This window comes from Cygnus olor, chromosome Z (genome assembly GCF_009769625.2).
Source record: "Cygnus olor isolate bCygOlo1 chromosome Z, bCygOlo1.pri.v2, whole genome shotgun sequence".
In the NCBI taxonomy this organism is placed as follows: Eukaryota; Metazoa; Chordata; class Aves; order Anseriformes; family Anatidae; genus Cygnus; species Cygnus olor.
In genome coordinates this window covers 38,928,944-38,947,476 of record NC_049198.1, presented here as the reverse complement: position 1 = coordinate 38,947,476, position 18,533 = coordinate 38,928,944, and the positions used below count along the sequence as shown (strand labels likewise).

General features: G+C 36.4%; 1 protein-coding gene across 3 annotated transcripts in view; it reads right to left on the bottom strand.

Annotated features, from left to right (window-relative positions):
* The window catches only part of TRPM3 (transient receptor potential cation channel subfamily M member 3), a 485,203-nt gene that overhangs the window by 234,423 nt on the left and 232,247 nt on the right, over positions 1 to 18,533 (bottom strand). The window lies entirely within an intron of this gene.

The window sequence follows — 18,533 nt, the reverse complement described above, 5'->3', positions numbered from 1 at the left end:
GTTGGACCAGCCTGATAAGCTTCTACAATGAAAAGACTAGTATGGTAGAGAAGAGCAGTGCACGCTTAGAGATTTCCTAGAGACTTCAGGAGGACTTTCGACGTTGTCTCTCATAAGATCCTTGCAGAGAAGCTGTTCAAATATGAGCTGAATGAGCAGACAGGGAGGTGGACTGAAAACTTTCTGAATAGCCAGGCCCATGGTGTGGTGATCAGTGACTCGAAGTTGGAGTTAGTGCTAGTAACTAGCATTGTACCCAAGGGGTAAATCCTGGGTCCAATCCTATTTAACATCTATGTTAATGATCTGGATAATAGGGCAGAGTTTATCCTCAGCAAGTTTGCTGATGACACAATACAGGGAGGAGCAACTGATATGCCAGAGAGTCATGCTGCCATGCAGTGACCTGAATGACAGCCTGGCTGGTGAGAGACTGGAGAAATTGGCTGACAGGAACTTCATGCAATTCATGAAGAAGTGCGGAGTCCTGCAGATAAGGAGTAATGAAAGGAAAGGAAAGGAAAGGAAAGGAAAGGAAAGGAAAGGAAAGGAAAGGAAAGGAAAGGAAAGGAAAGGAAAGGAAAGGAAAGGAAAGGAAAGGAAAGGAAAGGAAAGGAAAGGAAAGGAAAGGAAAGGAAAGGAAAGGAAAGGAAAGGAAAGGAAAGGAAAGGAAAGGAAAGGAAGGAAAGAGAAAGAAGAAAGCTGGCTTCTGCTATTTCCTTAAGCATCCACCTGTAGCTACAATTTCTCTAGAAATTTTATTTAAATGAGTTCATAAAAGTTGACCTGAAGGAAACAATTGTCCTTCTCATTACAGAGTTCTTTGTGGTGTATAAAGTGTTGTAATTAACAGGTACACTACTGACAGGGCAGACTTGGTTTGATTTTCACCAACACTGGTTTACACCATTAATTTTACCAGAAACATTTAATTTACTAATTTACTTCAGGGAACCAATTCTGAATATTACTGAAGTTTCTAGGCAATTATCATAATTTCATAGTAAATATGTGAAACAAACCCAGTGCAGTCCTTCCCAAATTATTTCTTGAAAATAATTCACCAGATACATTAGTATACCAAATGAATAGTAAAAGTCTACAAATGGAGTAGGGAAAAGTAAGTGCCAGGAAGGTATTAACCCATTTTATGACTGTGAATTTTGCTTTTTAAGCACAGATAAACTGAAATTTTTTGCATGTAAGGACCATAAGTAAAATGTTAATCTAATCAAGCAACAATTAAAGCCTCTTTTCATAAGTATGTAAGCAGAACTGACAGATTCAATTTCATTCCTTCTGCAAGAGATTACCGTGCTGAGAATGTCTCCAGGGTGTTCCCAGAGCAATTGCTAAAGCAGTGCATACAGTTTCTATTCTCATTATACTCGACTCAGCACAATGAACATCCAGCTGCTGCTCTGAAGGCAATGACCCTTGGGAGCATGCATGGAGTTAGAAAGAAAAATGGGAATTTTTGCTCCTTTGCTCTGTTTTATCAAAGTCTACGTGGAGTCTTTACTTGAAACTGGGGAGAAGGAGATGACAGATGTCAAAGAAAGCAGTTGATTCAGCTGGAAATGATGAATCGCAGGAAGACAAGATAATTTTTAAGGCCTTTTCTAAAGTGAAAATATAGGTCTGGAATCACACTATATTAAAAATTAAAAATATACAAACAAGTAACCACGTGAAAACAATATCTTTTTCCTCTTGTCTTTATAATAATTCCTCATGTCTCATAATTTCTTTTGTATTTGTACGTGATTCTATGCAATATTTTTTCTTGAACTATGCCAACTTGTTTAATCATCTTAATTAATACAAGAAAAGTAGGCAATTGCTAAGAGAAAATGTATTATGATTGCCACTGGTTTACAAACCAAAAGTTTTCCATAAAAGAAACAAACAAACAAACACTTGTAAGATCTTCTTTTCTGCAGTTTTTCTTACTTATGTCACTTTTTAATACCTTTCCATAGCATTCCCCTTCATCAGATTATTTCTTTCATCTAGCTTTTTCTTTTAGTATTCCCTTTTCTCAGTTGTCTCAATTCCTTCCTGTTCCAACCTTTTCCTTTCCATTTGCCTTTCTGAACTTAAGATATTTGGAGATGGAAATATAAAGCAACCAAATTCTATGGGTCTTTGATTTGCAGATCTACTTTGTAGATCTATGCATCTACACAAATGTTCAGCATCTGATGATGAAGTTCATCACGAACTGTCTTTCATGCTCTGATATTTTTTCAAATTACCTGAAAATAGGATGGAGCTCAACCCCCAAGAAGAAGCATCCTCATTAAGACAACTTTATTTCCAAATCAAAACTGCATGTATGTTTTCAAGAAGGGTAGTCATTTTTTCCAGGTAATGAAAGAACTGAAATACATTATGCATTAATATCCAATCTTACAGTATGGCAAATAATTTAGTCATAAATATCAAACAGCAACAATGTCAATAAAATGCTAGCTATTCCCAAACGATTAAGAAATTCATCAAATGCTATCAGATGTAAAAAATATCCACAAAGAACTATGGTGGCAAAGACACTTCTCTAAATGAACAATCCATCCCCAATTCCCTCTTCAACCTAAGAAGATTTCAATCTAAATTTTTTATTGATTAACCTTAGGACAATATTGGGTCAGGAATTCTAGGCTTTTATAAACCTTATAATCTCAAAAACAGATGTTCACTGTAGTTAGGCACTCATCTCCTGGGTGAATACATTCTAACCACTGAATCTTGTCTGTCTTGCTCACTGTCTAGAATATACATATAAGAATAGTTGCAGACAGGATAAACTGCTGATAGAGATACTGGAGAAAGCAAAGAGTACCCCTGTATGTCTTACTGTCACCTGAGCAAGACATTCAGACTGAAGGTGGTAGGGAAACCTCATTCAAATCTATCACGAATGACCAAACATGATTCAATGTCTTTCATCCTTCTTCTACCTTGCAGACACCAATTTCTATTTTACAGGAGGCTGACGGATACATTAAGTACTGGAGTTTATTCTGAGAGTTTAGTTTCTCAGCTGCTAGTATGTTGCCTGAACTTGTCACATTCATGCAGAACACCAGCATTAATGACATCCCATTTCCACAGGCTTAGGGAACGTGTCTTAATTTTCAATTTTATTTTTACATGACCTCAAGACACATATTTAGCTATGTATCAACTTGTTTGAGGCAATGTTTTCATTTGACTAAGTGGCAACTTTTTAATCTAATTTTGTTACAAGAACCCTCAGTCCCAGAATCCGACATCACAGCGATTTTCCCCCTTCTTTATCTATTTCTTATCAGGTCCTCAGATCCTGTTGATTCTGAAATCAGTTTCAAAGATCAGCGTAAGACAGTGTTAAATATAATAAACTTCATAAAACTCAAAAGCAGAACATGTGAAGTCAATAATGATTAATTGCACAATGGTCTCCAGTCTGGGTATGAAGCCAAAGTAAATTTTGCTTAAATCTGGTCATAGTCTCAGATATACGTGTTTCCACAGTACTGTCAGAACAGTATTTCCTAGCATCTTTTTTTGTCTGCAGGAGCTCTGACACAAAAAAAAATATGCTGAATTTTCTAGTGGAAAGGTAGAAGAAAGCACCCTGACAAAGCTGGAACTGGTATGTGAATTTTTGTGGGATGGGTTTTGTTAAAAACTCACAAACTTTCACATCATAAAATTTACAGGAGTTTCAGACCTAGGCCTGCCAGAGATTGGCAAGGAAGTCAAGTCAGGAAAGTGTTCTTCCTATTTTTATCTTGCCTTCTCAGACTCATGTAGTCATGTTTTTCATCCCCTACCTCTAAGAGTTGATTGCAATGAATGAGTTTATCCAAACTGGCCAGGATAAAAGAGGTCATAGAGAAGAAGGGTCTTGAAAGAGACTGCAAAGAAGAAGGAAGGGACCCATAGGTGTTGGCAACAGTAGGAGATCTGGAGAAGCAGCACACACATTACCTGACACAATGGGTCCATGTGGAAGACAAAGGACTATGAGGTGAATGTCCTCAAAACAGGAAAAGTTTGAATTACATTTTGCCTCATTGAAAACACTCAACTCAGTCATGAAAGACAAATATGGGAAACTAGTTTTAATGCTTGCAGAGACACTTGTTTAAATGATACTCTTCCAATAACAGAACAAAAGTCCACAGGGATAGGAAACATGAGAAAAGTTAAAGAAAATGGGGTTTCCTCAAAATACAGCTGTCTCACAGCAAATCAGTTATCTAATAACAAAACATTTTTAAGCACTCTCTAGACTTACATTTGCACAGAATAGAGAATATTCTGAAAATGCTACAATTTTGTGTCAAAATAATTTGAACCTTCATTACGTATACAATGCCGTTTTCCTTCTATCAAACTGACAGCTCTTTTAACACAAGTACACAATTCCCCTCCCTGAAGAAACACAGTGTGGTGGGAAGTGCTCCAGAGGAGATCCTGAAAAGCTTCCAAGTATTAGAGATTTGAAAATCAGTCATGGAGAAGGAAAATGATCCGTTTACGTTTTAGCACTAGTAGCAATCTTCACATTGTCATTCTCTTTTCAATCTGATGTCTCTAGTGCCAGAGTTAAGTGGATAAAGCTAAAAATAGACTGACGCCATCTACTACAACAAAGAATGGAAGAAGGGAGACAGAGCTTGAATAAGTTTTTTTTTTTTTTTTTCATGGAAAAAACTAGCTTGACAACTTTGAAGAGTGATCTCTAATCCCAGCTGTCAGCAGTGTAATAAAGACAATACAAACATAAGTATATGTACTGCCTTGCTGGGGCCTGGAGGGTGATTTATCAAACCCCTTGTCAGTCCTGGCTTCTGCCAAAATATAGAATAGTGTGGTGGGCTTTTTGCCATCAGATGTACACTTATTATCTGATTTTCAGAAGTGGCATGCACCAGTACTTTCCATGGAAGGTGACTGCAGAGTGTGCTGGGATTCATCTTAAAAAAGAAAGAAAATCACTTCTGCAACTATTAGAATATGGCAACGTCACTAGTTTTATACTAGCTGGGTCAAGAAATTCAAACTTTAATGACTTGCAATTACAATTAGCTGGGCTTGTTTTGATGTTGTGACAGAGCTGACAATTGCCTTTTCTTCCTGATAACTCAATGTATCCAGAACACTACATTGCTTTCATGTATGGACCAAAAGTCAAAATATTCTGTATCCTGGAAGAATTTACAGAGAGCTGTGAATGAGCAGACTCAGAGAGAAGAAAAGAATCGAATGGGCCTTTTAAAAAAAGCATATATGAAGAAAGTTATTTGTTTTAGTATGAGTTTTATGATTTAGAATGGTTGAGTCACCATCCCTGGAGGTATTTAAAAGATGTGTACATGTGTTTTTTAGGGACGTGGTTTAGAGGCAGACTTGGTAATACTAGGTTAATGGTTGAACTTGATGATCTTAAAAGTCTTTCCCAACCTAAATGATTCTATCATTCTATGATTTCTTGTGGTATTATGTTTGTTTAAGAAATGTTATTAAGGATATTCTTCTTTTATTAATATTTATTAATTTTATTACTATTAATATTTTTTATTTATATTAATTTCTAAGTAGCTCATTTTAGTATGAGTGTTGAAATTCAGGCTGTTCATAAATCTAGGCAATATTTAAAATAACAAGCAGTATTAGCCTGTAGTGGAAGATAAAGTGAAAAAGCTGGTGCGGGGAGTCCGACATCCACAATGTTTGCTCTTACGAGGGTTTTACTTTGGAATTTCCTAATCTGCTGCCAAGGAGTGAATGTGCATTAGAAGGTAAAGTGCAACATGTGTGCTCCTGGCATACACTTTCCTGTTCAGTTTCATCTGAAAGAAATTCTGATGGTGTGCACTAAGATCCCTCCAGGATGGAAACACCTGTGGCAAATGGGGATCAACAGGAGGTTCTCTTCAAATGTTTAAAGTCTACTTCTCGATAGACATCACTAGGGATCACTAAAGAAATTCAGGCCATTTTGGCAACCTTTTTGTTTTCTTAAGAAATATGCAAAACAAAGATGTAACTGTAACTATATAAAGTTTTTAGGAGCACTTCCCTGGTGTTACTTCCAGCTTTCAGCAAGGAAAAGTGACAACAAACATACATAAAAGAACATTTACCCTAAATCTTGAAATCACCAGCCAGCAGTCACCCTTAAGAAATCCATTTTTGTTTCCCCCCTTTTTCAAAAAAGCCTCATTCTTTGGATAAAAGCATCTGCGTCATCTTCCAGAATAAGTCCTGAAGAAACACAGCAACTATCTCCCAACTTTTCCCACAGCCAGAGCAGAGAATAAATGAGCACTGAAAGTTATCTGATTAACTCCAACAGGTTTTCCTGGTTATCTCCAAATCTCTTATTTCAAATAGGTGTTCATTAATACAACTTGACCTATTCAATTTAATATGACCTTCTGTGAGTTTGAACCCTGCACGCATTTTCTACATCAAAAGCTTCAAAGCATTTTTGACACATGAACAGATTTAAAAAACAGCATCAGTAAAATTACTTAACTGTTTTGATTTCTTTTGTGAAAAACATGATTTCTTTTCATATGAATGTTGGTTGTTACACTCCCCTACTTCTCATGTTCCCAAGTTGTTTTCAGAGTATTTCTGTACATGTAGCATGAAAAGACAGATACTGTTTACTTTCTGAATATACAAATATTAAATTTTTTTCTAGGTGGCCAACATGGTAGCCATTTTGTTTCTAGATATGTTTCTATCCTCTCCAGGTAAAATGTGCTTAATCCTCAATAAGCAAACAAACGTGATAAATAAAATATATTCTAAAATGATTTATCATTAATGAAGTACATTTTTTTTTTAATCACAGAAGTCAAACATCAGATTTTAATTGTGAAGAGTTATATTCGCATATCTGGTATCGGAAAAGCTAAAGAAAGTGAAAATCTGTCACGATCACAGTTTGCAGTGAGTCAAAGCACACACATACCAACACACTGAAGCAAACTCAGAATGCAAGGCTTTTTTGACTATTCATAATAAGATCAAACTTAGCAAGAAAATGTCAGATTTTCAGAGAATTTCCTAAAATACACAAGGAAACAGAAGTAACAGTGGTCACTGGTGACATTTAGATTCACATTATGACAAAGGCTGCTCTAGGTATAGAGGGAGGATTAGCTGAGTAGTGACAGGAAAAGATTTCTGTGGATCTAAGTTCCCCAGTTATCAGAGAATTTGCACAAATATTAATTTTATTCATACTTATTAGTATAGACATTATTTTATAAGAAAATCTCTCATTATTATAGTCTTAGAATTTTTCCTTTTAAATACCTAGAGCTTACAGAACATCAGCTCTATCATGGATAGAGAAGAGTTATTCGTAGAGTCACAAAATCGTAGAATGTTCCAAGTTGGAAAGGACACACAGGGATCATTAAACCAACTCCTGGCTCCACACAGGACCACCTAAAAATCAGACCACATGTCTGAGAACATCATCTGAACTCTTCTTGAACTCCGGCAGGCTGGGTGCTGTGTCTTCCTCCCTGGGGAGCCTGTTCCAGTGCCTGACCACCCTCTCCGTAAAGAATATTTTCCTAGCATCTAGCCTGAACCTCCCCATCATAGCTCCATGACATTCCCTTGAGTCCTTTTGCTGGTCACCAAAGAGATCAGTGCCTGCCTCTCTACCCCCTTTATTACGAAGCTGTAGGAAACCTTGAGACCTCCCCACAGTCTCCTTTTCTCTGGGCTGAACAAACCAAGTCACCTCAGCCACTCCTCATACTTTTTCCCCTGTACCCTTCACCATCTCTGTAGCCCTCCTTTGGACATTTTCTAATAATTGTATGTCCTTCTCACATTGTGGTGCCCAAAACTGCACACAGCACTCAAGATGAGGCTGAACCAGCGCAGAGCAGAGTGGGACAATCCCTTCCCTCGACCAGCTAGCAGTGCTGTGTTTGATGCACCCCAGGATGCCGCTGGCCCTTTTGGCCACCAGGGAACGCTGCTGGCTTACGTTCAACTTGCTGTCAGTGAGAACCCCCAGATCAGTTTCTTCAAGGCTGCTCTCCAGCCTCTGCTCCCCCAGTCTGTACATAGAGCCAGGGTTGCCCTGTACCAGATGCAGAGTCTTTATATGGACTCTATACAAGTATCATATAGACTTGCAACTTCTAGTAGTTCATTATGACTATCTTGCAGACATTCTTATCCAAAAAAAAAAAAAAAAAAAAAAAAAAAGAGTAAGTTCTAGAATACAACACCTCTGTTTGTAAGATAACCAATGTACCTAAAAACTGGGTCTGCAAAGGACCTTTATTCGTCACTGCTGCTAGGCAGAAAAGTTATAAATATTGTAAGAAACCTGACTTTTCAATTTGTCAGTCCTACTCTGTGTGGATAGAGCACCATCAAAATCTGTCTCTTAAATGGCAGGTCATACAAGACCAGCAAGCTGACTGGCTCTACCTACAATGTGTGAAATTAGTTTGGAGGTGTGAGTTTAGTTGTCAGACATGTTTTACGGTGGAAGAAACTGAGACTGATGCTGGAGTTTGCTCCAAATTGACAAAAATATAATCTTTTGAGAGGATAGAACAAAATGGACAAAATCTTCATCCAACCATTGTTTTCAAAGCACCTTAACAGATAGCAAGCATCATAATAACAAATACACTTAAAAAAACACTTATATTCTCATAGATAAGGCATTTAAACCTTAATCTAGAAAGAGACCTCAATGGGTATCAGTACCTATAAGTAGTAGGAATACAGAGCTTCTGCAGTCCCTCTGGATAACTCTTATCTTCTTGTCTCTGTCAAATTCAGATACAAAACTTGAAATTCTGTCCTACCAACCACCTTTGAAAATGAATGGGCCAGATAGACACTCTCAGATTAAAACTGGAAGAGCAGTTACCCAGAATTTCTGGCAAACAAAATGACATGAATCTCATCAGCTCAGTAGCTGTCTTCACAGGACAGAATCATTTATTTTTTGATTGAAACTTGACATTTATCATACTGTTTTGACAGATCCTGGTGACAATTACGAAAGACATTTGCTGGGCTTTCTGTCAGTATTTCATGTTAGCATAGAAGACCCCATTAACACAGAACCAGAAAAACCATCCACTGAATGTGAAAGAGAGACAAAATAAGTTCTTTTTAATTAACTCTGTCAATTTCTCAAAATGTTTCTAAGTCAAAGCACGAGACATGAAAGTCTAAAGCAAGGGTGAATACGTTTACCAATGCTGACTTTAGAAGAAACTTGAACAAGTCAGCTCATTTTATGCAGCAGCAGTTACAAGCCATTGCATACACTCAAAAAAAACAAAAACAAAAACAAACAAACAACTTTAATCTACTTCTGATTTCTTTGATTTTTAATTTCATTCCAACAACAGGAACAAAACATAAGTGAAACACAGTTAATATAGGGCCAATGCTTGCATAAATTGTCTTCACACAAACAGAATATGACTGCTGTAAGAAGAAATCAGCAAAAGTACTAAATTTGTTAGAAAGAACAGAATGCAACAGACATCTAGTAGCAACATTTGGGTTTTTCCTCCACAGCCAAAGTATTTTGGATGAAAAATACTATGTTTACATTACTGAGTGTAATGTCTGAAAATCACTCATACCATCAGGATAGTTCAAATTCCAGTACATCTTATAATAGAATTCAACATTTAAATATTTGACTGTAAAGCTATCAATGTCTGCCCAACTACTTGTCATAGCTGTTTCAATTCTAGCTAGCAAGTAGGTGACATCCAATATTCAAATAAACCTCAGGATATTTAGTGAGCTCAAATAGAAATGTTGAGAAAGTAAGAAAAAAATCTCATGTTGTATGAAATTTTAGGGTGTAACAATTTTAAGATTATATCTTTTTTGGGAGTCAGTAATTTTCACTACTCAAGGAAGGATTTGCTTAGATAAAGTGTGAATGTCTTCCAGATATTTGAAGGAGATAAATTCTTTTTACTTTGAAAGCACTGTCAGAAATGTTACCTTAAATTGTACAGCATTACGACACCCTTTTCCTATACAGGAACATGTATTCCTACAGGATTCAGAATGGGCTTTGAAAAGACAATTTTCCATCACAGTGCTCTCAACTCGTGTGAGAAAGCTTATTATATATATAACTGAAGCTGCTATGAGCACATACATATGTTTAATCACCTCTTGAAACACCCTTGAAATACTATATAGCACTCAAATCTTGCAACTGACTTAAGATAATGATAGCACTCCCTAAATTCATTTTCTTCTGTGGTCTGAACAAGTAGCTTTAATCTTCTCAGGTTAAATGATGATGTGCTAACATGTTGTGTCAGTATATGCTGTACTCTTATTAAAAATTTATTCACCAAAAGGTAAGGTGCTGTTATTACTTCCATCCTGAAAAATATCTTCAGAGTTGTTAGCTCAATATGTTTTGCTGAGAAAGGTTGTGTGAACAGTAGGGTTGAATGCTTGCAATCTGGATGTTAATAAACCATTATGAAATACCCAAATGAATTTCCTTTACATAACCAGTCATTTACATACTTCAAGGGAAAGATGTGCATCTCAATAGCCTGGAAGATTTGAAGACTCCTACCAAGCTGGAAGCATGTTGGTGGGTCAGAAGAGAAAGATTGAATGGAAACTACTCTCCACTGCTGGAAAGGGTTGCCTCATATAGCTCAAAAGGAAGACTCAAATGGTTGAATGTATGTATGTATGTAGGGTTGGGGTCAGCAAGACAGATTGCTGTATTTACAAAGGAAAGAGAGAGAAAGAGAAATGAGTACATGAAACAGAGCAGAGAGCAAAGACACGGTAGTGAGAAAAATGTGTCATGATAGATAAAGATTCTTAGTGGTGCTTGGAGGACGGGGGAAGAGAAGGAAAAACAAAATCAAAAAAAAAAAAGGAAATAGGACACAAGATTCAAGAACTGTATTAATGTTTTGTATCTTGTAATTCTGAGGGGAGTAGAATGGCTATTTTCAGGTTTTAATAATGTACAAGAAAGTTAGATTCTTCTCAAGTTAAAGAAAGACCAAATCAAAGTGTAAAACTTGGAATCACAAAGATACGTTTTTAAAAACTTCTCTAAATTTTGAAGAGTTGATCAGTAGGTGTTGCAAGCATGTATTTATACAGAAAATCAAAGTTTTTTTTCACTTAGGAACAGACGTGACTGCAGGTCATAAATAAAAAAATAAAAACAAACAAGCAAAAAAATCCCATTCACATTGTTTTGCTATCCTAGAGCACTAAGTCAAAATTTAGCAAATACTCACCCACCAGCTACAGAGAATCTTCCCATGGACACTAACAAAACACATTATCTAAGTTTTTGGCCCAACTGACCCTATAGAGAGTGCTTAGTTAGGCATTATATCTAACAACAGCTGTGTTGTTAATGAGCAGTGTTGTTGGTTGAGCTCAGAAGAGAATAAAATGGTTAATTAGTCACCAGATGGAACTGAACCACCTCAAATACTACTTGCAACACTATGAGAGAGAGGACAACTTTACCTGAAGTGCCTTGACAACTGAACTCCCCTGAAAGCAGTGTAAGCTCAGAGATCTTGAAGGCACTGACCCTTTATTCTTTTATTTCCAATGAAAATTGGAGATTGCTTAGTCCCTACGCTGCCTGAATTTGAATTGGTGCTACAGAAACAGAATTTTTTTTTTCCTAGGGCCCTGGACACAAAAATGGTTGGGTCTTTCTACATTTATTGTTGCAAAATTTAGAAAGTAGTACATAAACAGAAGCAAAATCATAGTACAATTGCCTCGTAAACTGTAGAAAACAGTTTTACACATCTTAAATTTTGGATTCATATAGCAACAGAATTCATGTAAATTAAACTATATTGGGTGACTCTTGAGAAAAAGTATGCAAGAGGAAAACAGCATCCAAAGAAAGGAGTACTATATTCAGAGTTAGATATAAGAACAAGGTCTCTTAAAAATCATTATAGAAACATAAAACAAACTGTTACAGGATAAACCTGAGGTCTGAAAGCTGGGAAAGCATCTGATGAAATAAATAAATAAATAAACAACAGATACATAATTGGTTTCTGTTTTTAAGAACTAATGCTATTCTAGACTTGTGTAAAACTCTATTTCCTATGTAGAAATCTATGCAGATTTTGCAAGAAGAAGGCATAATAGGATTTACTTCCAAAGAACAGGACAACCATTTAACAGCCCTCTCCTAGGATATTCTCCCTTTTGCTCTGTATAAATCCTCCTATTACTTCAAAGAAAATCAGTCTCCAAAATTAGTTGTCAGGAATCATGTAGACAACTCAAAATCCCATATTAATGATTTAAATTGAGAGGTGCTGCAGTATATTTTGTAAATGTTGACTGCAGATATTTACAAAGTTAATAAACATACTCTAAGAAAAGCCTGGGTCCTTGCGCAGAAGATTATAGATTAGAGAAGCATTTATTTAGTTATTTTTTTATTTATTTGTTTCCAGAATCTATCCCACACAATCTCAAGGAACAAAATTGTCAAGTTTTGCCTAAAATCAGAGATGGTGTCTTGCAGTTTCAGGACCTGGCTTTGTTCCTGCTAGAATTAACTGAAGCAGATGCAGCCACTCACTTTGTATATTTTCTACTAGTAAGTGCCAAAATACACAAATGTAGTCAAATGCCATGAAAATAAAATGTTATTAAATGTATCTATAAAAAGAAATGTGTTCAAGAACTTTTCTGTCTGTAAATAATGTCTGTAATACCTACAGCTGAAAAATCAGTTGTGCATTTACAGTAAGAATTTGACATACTGTAGGTGGTATTATCAAAAACCTAGAACTGCAAAGCTATTTAAGTAAGAATAACTAAATCTCTGCAAAGCCTTTGCAAACTTAGCTTTGTTATGGTAATATTTGAAGACAATCCTACATAACTTTCATGCTGCTTCTTCCTTCATTAACAAGTTGCATTCTAACCTTCTGGGGATGTTCCTATCTTTATGTTATATTCTGTCTGTTCTTAAGCCAAATGTTTCAATACAAAGTATTACTGATATTAAAATAAGAGGGAACATTCTTCTTTTTTTTTTTTTTTTTTTTTTTTTTTTTTGTCAAACAACCATGTGACAGTTTGAGAAGCAGGTGCAGGGTGTGTGGTGTTGGCTACAGTGGCATTTGACATAACAATAAATCATGAAACTGAAATGACAGCTAAGACAGCCAAAAGAAACAAATCATCAAGCATTAATCCACTGAAACAACTATTTCACACATATCATATTTGAATGCATTTCTGAAATGTTATTAATTAGTACCTTCAGCCACTCTGACCTAGCTGCAACTGAGTGAAATCCTACCTCAGTAAAGACAGCAAAGTTTTAACAACAAAACAGGATGCTCATTTTTTAAATAATATCTGGAAATAATATGAAGAAGTCACAGAGTGATGTATTGGTGATCTATAACAAAGCAACTGGTTGAAATTTAATGATGAAATACAAGTGGAAGTTTAAAAAAATAATATTGGAGAGAAATCTATATAGCTTTGTAGAAAAAATGACTCAAAAAAATGTTTCATGAGTTTCATGACAGATTCAATGAGCAGGTGGGTGAGCTGACAATGTCTAGGAGTATTGTGGGAAGTTATAACAAGCCTGTTGCAAAGCCTCCTAAAGATACAAAGTCATCATGGGATCAGAGGGAGTCTCTCTATTAACCAGCATTGAGACATAAAGCACACATCACAATGTTGAAAAGATTGCAGGCACTGCGAGCAGTTTAGCGTACTGGTAAATGACCTGAAAAGGGGAACTACACAACAGAGAATTATTCAGAACATGTAATGGTAAAGCCAACTTTAGGGAATGCAGACATCTCATAACACTGAATAATTAGGCAATAAAATGGTAAATGCAATTAAAAAAAAAAAAAAAAAAAGAAAAAATTACACAGTAACACCAAGGGGAAAAGCACGTGTGGCTTCTGACTTAGCAATTCCCTTTTGGAAAACATCTTGAAATTGCCATGGGTAATTCATTGAAAACATCATCTCCGCAGCAGGTGTTGTTATCAGAACATCAAGCAGAACCTTAAAAAATATTGGGAAAAGATTTGAGAACAAAACATAAAGAACTATACAGTTCTACTTAGTTTATTTTAAGAAAGATGCAGTTTAGTTAGGATGAAACAGAGAATGACAACAATGATTACAGGTATGAAATACTTTTATAGTATTATATAGTGTAAGAGACAAAGCATTTCCACCTGAGATAAAAAAAAGTGAGGACAGGAGGAAAAAATAAAATAGAAATCTTAAAGCATTATAAATGCCACTGAGAGGGACTGGGGAATGGTTTTTCTCTCTCATAACAGCAGGTAGAGTTTAAGAATTTTTCTGCAAGGGTAAACACAAAAAAACCTCTTTCAGCTACAGTAGAAACTGTGGAACACAGTGATATTCTGTGCTAACAGAATTAATTAAAGATGGATGACTTCAAAGATGAGTAAAAAAGACAATTTAATGAAAGAGATCATCAGTGTTTTTAAGCAAAGTATCTAAAATACAATAATCTGAATGATTCTGAAGTATTGCAGCTTTTCACTGTGTTGTGGTTTGGCCTGGCTGGCAGTCAAACACCACACAGCCGTTCGCTCACCCTCCCCCCTCCCTCTCCGGGATGGGGGAGAGAAACGGGAAAAGTGAAGTCTGTGAGTTGAGATAAAGACACTTTATTAAGACAGGGAAAAGAATAACAATAATAATAATAATAATAGTATTAATAGTAATAATGTGTACGAAATAAGTGATGCACAATGCAATTGCTCACCACCCGTTGACCGATGCCCAGCCTATCCTGGAGCAGCCGGCCCCCCTCTCCACCCCGGCTAGCCACCCCTATATATTGTTCAGCATGACGTCAGATGGTATGGAATACCCCTTTGGCCAGTTTGGGTCAGCTGTCCTGGGTCTGTCCCCTCCCAGCTCCTGCTGCATCCCTAGCCTGCTCGCTAGCAGGACAGAGAGAGGCTGAAAAGTCCTTGGCTTGGTGTAAGCACTGCTCTACAACAATTAAAACATCAGCATGTTATCAGCGCTCTTCTCATTCTAATCCAAAACATAGCACCCTGCCAGCTACTAGGAGGAAAATTAACTCTGTCCTAACTGAAACCAGGACACACTGCTTCAAGGGGGCTTACAAAAAAGATGGAGAGCAACTTTCTCTGCTCAGACAGATAATGACCCTCTGAGATAATGACTCAGAGGGTGGTGAGGCACTGGAACAGGTTGCCCAGGGAGGTTGTCTTCAGGTGTCAGAGACCTGATCTAGTGGGTGGCACCCCTGCCCATGTCAGTGGAGTTGGAAGTAGATTATCTCTAAGATGCCTTCCAACCCAAGCCATTCTGTGATTCTATGATTCTCCCTACCAATCATTAAACTATTGTCTACCATAAGCTTGAGGGGTATAAAAAGGAAAATTGTTTTATAGATACCTTACTTCTGAAATATTTTCTTTTGCATTTACTGCTGATTATCATTCTCACATAGAACATGAATGAATTTGAATGTCTTAAAGACATTCAAAGGTTTTACAGCTCTGCCAATTATCATAAACAAGTAGAAATCAAGAGATCTTTATGATCTTTCCATCTCTGCCCACAAGTTCTCTGCACAAAGATCTTGTTTTCTTCAACACATTTAGATTGATGGACTGTGAAGTGCAAACATTGTTTTTTAGATCTAACTTATTTTTGCATACTACTTGTTCCTCAGATTTTTTTTCTCTAATTCATCTGAAGAAGTTAGTACAATTCAGTGTAAACCATGGAACATTGCCTGTTTTGTTGTTGTTGTTGTTTGTTTTTAAATTGTGAGTACCATTGTGATGTCATTAGGTGGAAGAATCTACTCAAGCCAAGAGAGGTTTGGACTTGAACTATTCATAAAAACCTTTTCATCTGGTAGTAATCAGGTCCACGGTCCAAAAAAGATAGGAATATATAAGAAACAGATATAGGTGTTGTATAAAAAGGTTCAGTCAGTTCTAATGGATCTTTTTATTGGATAAAAGAGGACATCAGAAAACTGTAAGGGGCAGAAAATACATAGATATAACACAGAGGGAAGCAGTGTGAAGTGGGTAAATACCTTCACATTCTCTTTTTCATTTGTTTCTGGAAGTGCAACTAGCTGTCTAGCATTGTACCTTTCCAAGAAGACCTTAATTTGACAACATGGTGTGTGCTAAGCAGACTGTAGTATCAGGATGAAGATATCTTCAGAGTACATCACACAATTTTTCCAGTCAGGATTAAGTTTCCGTCACATCTCACAAACTAATAAAAATGATAATTCATATTCTTCTAAAGATCCAGCAACACACACACATTCAATCTACTTCTGTAATACAGAAATATTCCGGAAAGAAAAAACAAGCACAGGAAAGAGTGCTCTTCTTCAGCTAAGATTCTTCCTGTTGATTTCCATGCGGGCACTCTAACAGTCTCTTCAGTGACAATGTTTTTTCTCATCTTAAAGTAACAAACTATTCATTTACATGCTATAGACATTTCAGGTAATGTATCCTTTGAGATATGATCAGAATCTGCATCAGTACCTTTCTAAATCTTCTAACTTGGTTCAAACTTTCTCATTGGTCAAACATACAAAGAAAAAAGGCCATTCTTCTGTTAATTCCTTGAACCCTTTGAAAATCTGTTATCTCTGTCTTACACCAAAGACCAGAAGTAGACATTCAAATGACCTCTTGAACCTTAGACATATCAGTTAAAAGAATTCAATCTGGTCTAAAACAGTGCTATTGAAAAATATTTTGTTATGGCTGAAGGAGCCAACACATTACGGAATATGTTGTCATATGTTGTGCTGGAGCATGTCCAAAGAAGGGCAACAAAGCTTCTGAAGGTCTAGAAAACAAGTGTCATGAAGAATGGCTGGGGGAACTGGGTTTGTTTAGCCTACAAGAAAAGGAGGCTCAGGGAAGATCTTATTGCTATAGGGAGGTGGGTCTTGGGGTCTTCTTCCAAGCACCAAGTGATAAGACAAGGGGAAATCTCAAGTTGCAAGGTGCATGAATTTGCACCAGGGGAGGTTTAGCTTGCTTATTAGGAAAAAATTCTTTACTGAAAGAGTATGAAGGCCTTTGAACAGGCTGCCCAGGGAAGTGGTTGAATCACCATCCCTGGAGGTTTTCAAGAAACACATAGATTTAGAATTTAGTAACATGGTTTAGTGGTGGACTTGTCAGTACTAGGTTAAAGGTTGGACTTAGAAGTCTTTAAAGGTTGGTCTTAGAAGTCTTTTCCAACCCAAATGATTCTATGATTCTATGATTCTATGTGATTCTTTTAGATTTTACACTGTAGATTAGTGTACACCTTTCAATAAATACCAGTTGCCTCCCTAAAACTCCAGTTGTGCCCTTCTTTTTGTATAAGCCAGAGAGTTTTTCTAATGATTTAGTGCGAGGATGATACAACATCAATACCTGTCACTCCTACCTAAAGGTTACATGTTACTGAACTCACACCATTCAACTCAAGTGAGGCAGTGAGGCAACATTCTTTACAACAACAAGAGGACAAATCTCTTCCTCCAGTTTGAAAGCCAGGAGGGCTGTGATGATCTTTGACGCTCACTGCCACTGCTGCCAGCCGCCTCTGTTCAGCTGGTGCTGGTGGTCACTCATAGACAGGGAGGAGAACTTCCTCTAACTGTAGGTGATCTCATAATTTATTTTAAGGGGATTCAGAGTAAGAATCAAATATCTTATCAAGATATCACTTTCAATGTTTAAACAACTGAAAATGTGCTGGCCTTTACTTCAGATTTCTATAAAAAGATTTCTACATGTAAAGCTAAGCAACTATATAGATCAACAACTAAAAACATTTTTTCCACATAATTCTAAAATAATATTTTGTATAAAATGAGCAACAGCACATTATGTATTTCTAAATGTCATATTTTCACAAATTCAGCAAAATACTTAATTAACTGATAAGCTAAATGAGACAGTGAGATCAGAAACCATTATTTTTAGTTAAAGAGAATTACTCAGTTTCAAATGTCAGGAATGGTTAATTTTCAAAAGGTGACAAGTAAAATAAATGTTAATTAGTTAACTATTTAAATCACAGATGTTGAGGCAGTAGAGGTGGCAGGTCATATAAATATTTTCCATGCTCACATTAAAATTTCCAACATGTTACTCAAAATTGCAATATAGATGTCTTAACAATTATTTTGAAAGAGAAAGGCAAAAAACTGGTACGGTATATACTTTTCGGTGCCTGAACTTCATTGAGCATTCTCTACTTTTGCCTTTAGTAATGGATTTTTTTTTTTTTTCTCCTGCCTTAATGAGCATCTCAGTACTCATTTGCATCTAGTTTCAGTAACTGGGCATTTGTATATTGATGGGTCACAAATCTGGAAGAGATATCAAAGACACCTTGTGCTTGCATGAAAGGATATCATCTGACCACAATGGTAGGGAGGGTAAAAC